Below are 6,815 nucleotides of genomic sequence, written 5' to 3'. Positions count from 1 at the left end.
AACTATGACCCCATGCACCGTACAAAGTTTTCAGGTGAAAAGGGAAAGAACATTTGTGGCTCGGGGCCACTAAAAACACAATTTCTTTCAAAAAATGCTCCAACTCTGTTAACAGGGAGGGGAAAAATGCAACTTTTCTGAAACTGAGCATGCGCACCACGGCCATATTAAGTAGTTCTTCTGCATACGAGTTCCATGTCGATGAAAAACAACAACAATGCTTGCCTCCACAGTGTCGTGACTCACGGTCCAGATTCTCTTTGGACTTGGTAGTTTTATAGTTGTAGAGTATTTTCCTCTGTGTGCATGTATGTGTTGTTTCGTCACCAAAAAACAAACAACAGCGCCGACTCATAGCCTGGCACGTTTTCACCTGTTGCCTTGTAATTGCAAACACTTTTCGACAACAAAAAACGCAAAAACTAAGCATTTTCACTTGAAAACCATCTAAATTGTGCCAAAGAAAAGAGTCTGATAAGATGACCTGGAGAATAGGATGTCTGGCGGGTTTTTTTTTAAAGATATTTTTGTATCCATGTGTGGATTAAAGAATACTATTGACTATTTGACAAATGAAGTCTTAATGAAAACTTGTGGACTTGCACTTTTCTCATTTGCTCTTTGATTTTAGGGGACAGCCCCAGTTCTTCCCCCTGAACACATCGCCAGGAGTGTACGTGGGTGGTACTGAGAGTGACAGAAGACGACTGCAAAGACCCACCGAGCCGCACCCCGGCTCCACACGCAGCTCAAATAACTGAAAGTGATGCAGTTTTTCCTCCACTCATCGCATCTTAAGAGAGCTGAAGAGAAAACTCTTCAAAAGTGGAGTGAAACATCAGGAAGTCTGATTCCTCAGACGGTGTTCGCTTGAGAGCCCTTATGGGACCGCCTTGATGTTTTCCACTTGAATCGAATATTTTCCTCCGTCAGGCACTTGTCAGGTGACAGAGAGAAAAAGTTAGTTCTCAGGCAAGCTGAAGTAGACGCTGCACTGCGTACGGAGCAGTGAAGACGGAGAGTGATCCATGCTCATTAGCATGGCTTTTCTCAGTTTTCCCACTCGGTAATTTTGAAGAATGGTCTTCGTTATAAAAACCACGCAGGTCTGGAAAAGATCATGCTTCTCGAGCAGTGCAGGCTGCAGATAGCGCCGATGCATCTTAGCATTAGCCGGGTTTCATTTCATTGTTGTGACAACGCTACCCTTAAAGTAAAAAAAAAAACCTGATGAAAACCAGAAATGTTAGAATCTCCACTCACATGACAGGATCTCGCAGTCGCTGCCGATTTGTCCACTGCACATCCAGGATATCAACCTCTGGTTTCGCCACATCCAGGAGCTGCTCCATTGGACTGAGAGCCGGTGACCTAGGAGGCGGTTTGAATCCTGTGAAGTAGGGTTTCAATCAAAACAGTTTGAGATTGTTGGGAGCTACGTGATCCTGCTGAAGGGAGCCAGCAGGAGACGGTACATGGAGCTCATTAAATGTTACAAACGGTCAGTAATGGGAGCCCTTTATGTTGGTTGAGTTTAAACCAAAGACAAAATCTCCCCAACACCTTCTCAGCAGCATGAATTGTTCTGCCAACTCGGAGCTGTACATCTGATTGGGACAGCAGATGTTCCAGTTTTAAAGAAAGGTTAATTTCTTATTAGTCCAGCTGATTCAAAGCGCAGTCTGTTTCATTATACAGTTTCTGTTGATAATTGGAGTTGAATCTACCTCTCTACCTTCCTGCAAGTTCTCAGACAGTGGAACTGCAAGTTTGTGGCGTGAGCCTTCTGCCCAATCACATCTGCAGTGAATAGGATCAGGGTGTGAATCCATCTCTGTCCGTCTCTGCTATCCTTGTCTTTCTTTTTATTCATTAACCCCGGAACAGCAAAGTCTCCACCTTTGAGTCTGAGTCTACAGGTTTCTTCCTATTGAAATTATTTCCCCCCCCCCTTTCCTTTATGCTTGCTCATGTGAAATTCATGTTTTTTCTCTGTGAAAGGGCCTTAAAAAGATTGTTGTATTTTATGCTGCAGAAATAACATTGCATTAAATTGCATTGGCTGATCAGACCATAATGTAAACAAGCAGTTGAACTTCCCTGTTTGTATGCAACAAACTTCTAATAACAAAATATTTTCGAACAATTTTTTTTTTGCTTGAAGCCGTTGTCTTCCATCTGATCACATCCAGAGATCAGTATTCCGTCTCTGGTGTGACGTCAACATGGAATTTTCTTAAAGGAAAAACGATTCCCCTCCAGGTAGTCGTTGCAGACTATTGTGTTTTAACAAGAGCAAAAACAAATTTGCTTCCGAGCATACGAAGTCACAAAAACCATGTGAATGGCGTCACGCTGGTGCTGATCTGATCTCTCAACTCGATGCTACTTTCATGCATATGCGCGAAAAAAAACAACTTTTTGTATTATATATTGAAAAACGCAGCAACACGCAGAGGCCACAGCCTTGTTGTGTACGTTACAGCAGGCGTCTCCCATTCCCCTCTGCTGTCATGTACTGAGGTGAAAGTCATTGATTCATCACATGTCTCATGAATGATCCATACAGCTTCACTGATCCATCACGGTGGCCGAACCCTGCGACACAACACACTATCATTCCATCAATATTTGGCATTTTCTGTCTGCACCGCCCACCTGCCCTGTTGATTTCACCACATTGACATTCTGAACCAATGGCCGCCGGGGGAACAACGGCGACATGCAAAGAGGGCTAAACTACCGGCTCCGTGTGGAATCTGCCACCCCCCCCCTTCAGTGCCGTTTGATGAAGGACTCTCTTTCAGACACTTTCCACCTCAGGCTCTGCAGAAAACACTCATGTCTGGAAGCTCTCCGGGGGGGTAAAACCAGTTAGCTTTCAAACTGTTTGAAGGGGACAAACCTCACCGGAGCCGCCGCTGGAGTGACCTAAGTAACAATGAAACGTCCACTGAGCAGGGTGGGGATGAACTCCCAACATCTGTTATATACAAAATGGTAGAAATAATAATAATGATAATAATAGAAAAAAAAAAAACAGTCACAAGTCAAAGCAAAAATAAAGTTCATTAGTTGAATTAGTTTGAGGAAACAGTTCAGTAACATTAAAAGAGGCAAAAATGACAACAACAAAAAAAGTCACAATACAAGCTTCGACAAAGATTCTACAGACGAGAGGAAAAGGGTGTGGAACAATCAATGACACAATAATAGTGGCCGTTGTGAATAAAATGGTAAAATCACATTTGAGTATGTTTCCTAAATGACTGAATATGATCACTATCCCATCCGCCAAATTTTACTGACCAAACTGTATAAAACCTACAAGACTGTCTTTATTTCCAAGAAATGCAGCCGTATTTATGAGTGATTATATTTTTCGGCTGCAGTTATTGAATTATGAATGGATTTGCTTCAAGGCTACTTCCGTCCATCAAGCAATAACATTTTACCAATAATGCAATAAGTTATTCCAGTGATGGATTTAATATTTTTAATACAGAGAGTCATTACATTATTGGCTTTATTCAACTAAAAATGGCCAAAACATTATTGATAATATAAAGCCATATTACATTATTGACCTTTATACAATGGCATTCATTATGGAGGATTTATTCGTTTTGTGGCACCAATAATTATTTTTTTGCTTCCTCAAACTGTCCATTTCAACCCCCGAGACAAAGTGAAAATGGGGATTGACCCACCAACCCACCAACTATGGGAATGGCAGATGACTTGCTCTACCAGCTGGGCCAAAGCCTATTGTTAATAATTTGGTCGTCGTTTTTTTTTATCAGCCCACCTATCGATTCATTTCAACCTCTGTCCTATACACTCTTTCCGCAACTTTATGACTTCTCGTCCACCTTTGCTTCAGTCATAATTAAGAGGTCCACGAGTAGCCACCGTCGTATTAAAATCTCACTCCGGGTCACACTAAACTGCCTGAACAAGCAGCATGGGTGGTGCGATTTCAGTCCATTAGGGAAAAACTCCCTTTTCATTAGAATTGCAAAACTGCTGCTGTATGGATAATAGCGGAAGCTTTTAGAAGCACTATGAATGGAAATTCTCCAAAGCTCCCTGTGGTAGTCCCATTTTCCTTTGACCAGACTGAAACTACTGCATCCTTTTGATTCCTCGCATTTAAATGTGAGGAACCGGTTAACTTGCTCCCTCTTTATTTCAAGATAAAACAGGTCTTTGCCACATCCCTGACAGCGGTACGTGTGCATGTCGGAGCATGGGGGGATCTTCACTGATGTTGTGATCGGATTTTCAAGAGAACGCTCCTCTGGGAACCAGTTTGGGTTTTAATAATAGGGGGGAAGAAGGAAGTGGTGGGCTTCATGTGAACATACTGTCACCTAACAATAATGGGGGACATGGAAGATAAGGTACTGTAAAATCAAAAAGAAAAGTCACGGTTGGAAGAAAATGTAGATAAATATATGTAGACAGCAGGAGAGGTCATGTGGAATTTTGTCAGACAATGAAGCGAATCATGGTCATTTAATTGACGCTCTTGTTTGTGAACTGGCAATACGTGGGGCTGCTATATTGATACTTCTTGAAAGTGATCTTGAAAAAAGATGATCAGGATCAAAGTGTTTAGTTGCGGAGTTTAATGTCCTTGTTCCAATCAACCCATATATAATCTTGTCTGAAATATGGTTCATTGATTATTTCCCAATGTTAGGCCCCGTTGACACGACAGCATTTTCAAGCGAACGCTTTGAGTGTTGAGAATCACCCATAAAAGAAATCCAACTTGTTCGTCTGTCCGTGTCCTCACAATCGCCAATGTTTACAGTGTATTGCTCTCCGAGAGCATGGGTGTGTGGTTTCAGCACAAAAAAGAACCAACAGCATCCACTAGTGGCCCTGCATTAAAACTACATTGTTGTCAGTGTTTTGGACCATGTCTGGTTCAGGTGTTGGCGTGAAAAAGCAAAACTTTTAAACAGAGATGAAAATGCCCAAACCATGGGTTTCACTTGAAGCGTTGCCATGTCAACACAGTCTTAGACAAGAAACGCAATGCCGTACTAAAAATCTTTAACCTTGCTGGATTATAAGCATGACCAACCAAACAACTGAAAAAAAAACTGTGAAGAGAGACGGAGACAGAAAATATGGTACTCTGGAAAATGCAGAATCAAAGGACAGTCTTATTTAGAATTAACAATAGATACGTCATTTCATTTCATTTCATTTTATTTATTCTTTTTTTTTCAAGGTAATGCAACCTAAAATAAAGCAACAATCCAACAAAAAACAAACAAACAATACATTCCATGAAAAGAAGAACAGGAGTTGGATGAAGAAAAAAAATCTTATAAACTCCAACCCCATTCTTGAAGAAAAACGTACAAACTAGATGGCCTAACCGATGTAAAAAACAGCAACAACAAAAAAACAACAATTTCATATACACATACATACACATACACATATACACACATATACATACATTTACACACATATACACACATATACACACAATACACACATATACATACACATACACACGCAAAAACCAGATGTAATCAACTTTCGATTTTAACTTTTTATTTTTTTTTTTTTATCATTATTATTACTATTATTATTAATGATTGTTTGCTAAAACAACAGTGATGCAATGGTGACAACCATAAAATCACTGTCCTATGTCCTTGAGCCTTCTATAGCATCTTTATTCCATTCAGGGTCATATTTGAACAACAAAAATGGGATAGTTAACATGCCTGCTGGACATATTTGCCACGGCGTAACAAAGAGCGACAGACAACAGAACGCTCATACAATAAATCACTAAACATGCACAATTTTGGCGTGTTTGAGAAAAAACCCAAATACTCGCGTCGACTCCAGGGGTGTGAAATATATGGCTCAAAAGCCAAAACATGCCAGCCAGAGCATCTAATCCAGCCCTCTGGATGACATTAAAGAACGAAACAGAGAGAGGAGATACCAAGTAGAAGTGACTGGAATTGTTTCTAATTTACTTACTGGAGAAAGCAGTGAAGCAGGAATAACCCAGAACTAAGATCTCAGCCAAAGGACCAGCAATGCAGAAGAGAAAGCCACTTACCTTATTGAGGAAATATAATGAACATAAAACGGGATGAGCATCAATTTGTAACAGGTTGGTACAAAAAAAAAATTAATGGAGCAAATGGAGGATATTTTAACGTATTTCACACCAGGCAGCATAATGTTTAAAGTGGTTGGTAACTAAAACAAAAGGGGACGAGAATGAGTTCTCCAGAAAAGGGTACTGAGGTTTATTGAGCCACCAATGTGACTAACGAGCAGCTTAGACACCCCAAAGTTTTTCTCCTAGTTTTTCGGCACTTCCAAACTGAAGAGTTACGATCAAGAGCTTTGTCAGGCCCCATTTACATACAAGCCTTTTTTTCGTTCCAGAAAAGTTTTGTGTTCATACAACAATGCATTTTCAGTGGCTCCGAGCGCCGTCGTCATGTAAACGTGGCCTAAATCTGCTTTGTGAAACAGAACTGATGGCGTGTTCAGTCTGCACAAACCCAAACCGAAGGCCCGACCAGCGACTTCAGGAAAACCTGTCCGGAGGACCTCACAGGTCAGAGTCGACAGTCTGTCTGTAATTGAGGTAGTTTCAGCCTTTAAGTGATTTCCTCTCGAGTGAATTAACCGTCAACCTCTGCCGAGCACAAAGTGTACAATCACGCTGTTAACGGCCATTTTCTGCTTTGTGATGTGCGCGGTTACGAGCCCGCCGGGGATGAGTCACACAGCAGCTTCTCCAGAGGACTACACAGCACTTA

The sequence above is a fragment of the Blennius ocellaris genome, assembly GCF_963422515.1.
Source record: "Blennius ocellaris genome assembly, chromosome: 7".
NCBI classification, from domain to species: domain Eukaryota; kingdom Metazoa; phylum Chordata; class Actinopteri; order Blenniiformes; family Blenniidae; genus Blennius; species Blennius ocellaris.
The sequence above is the reverse complement of the archived record's forward strand: the minus strand, read 5'-3'. Positions refer to the sequence as shown.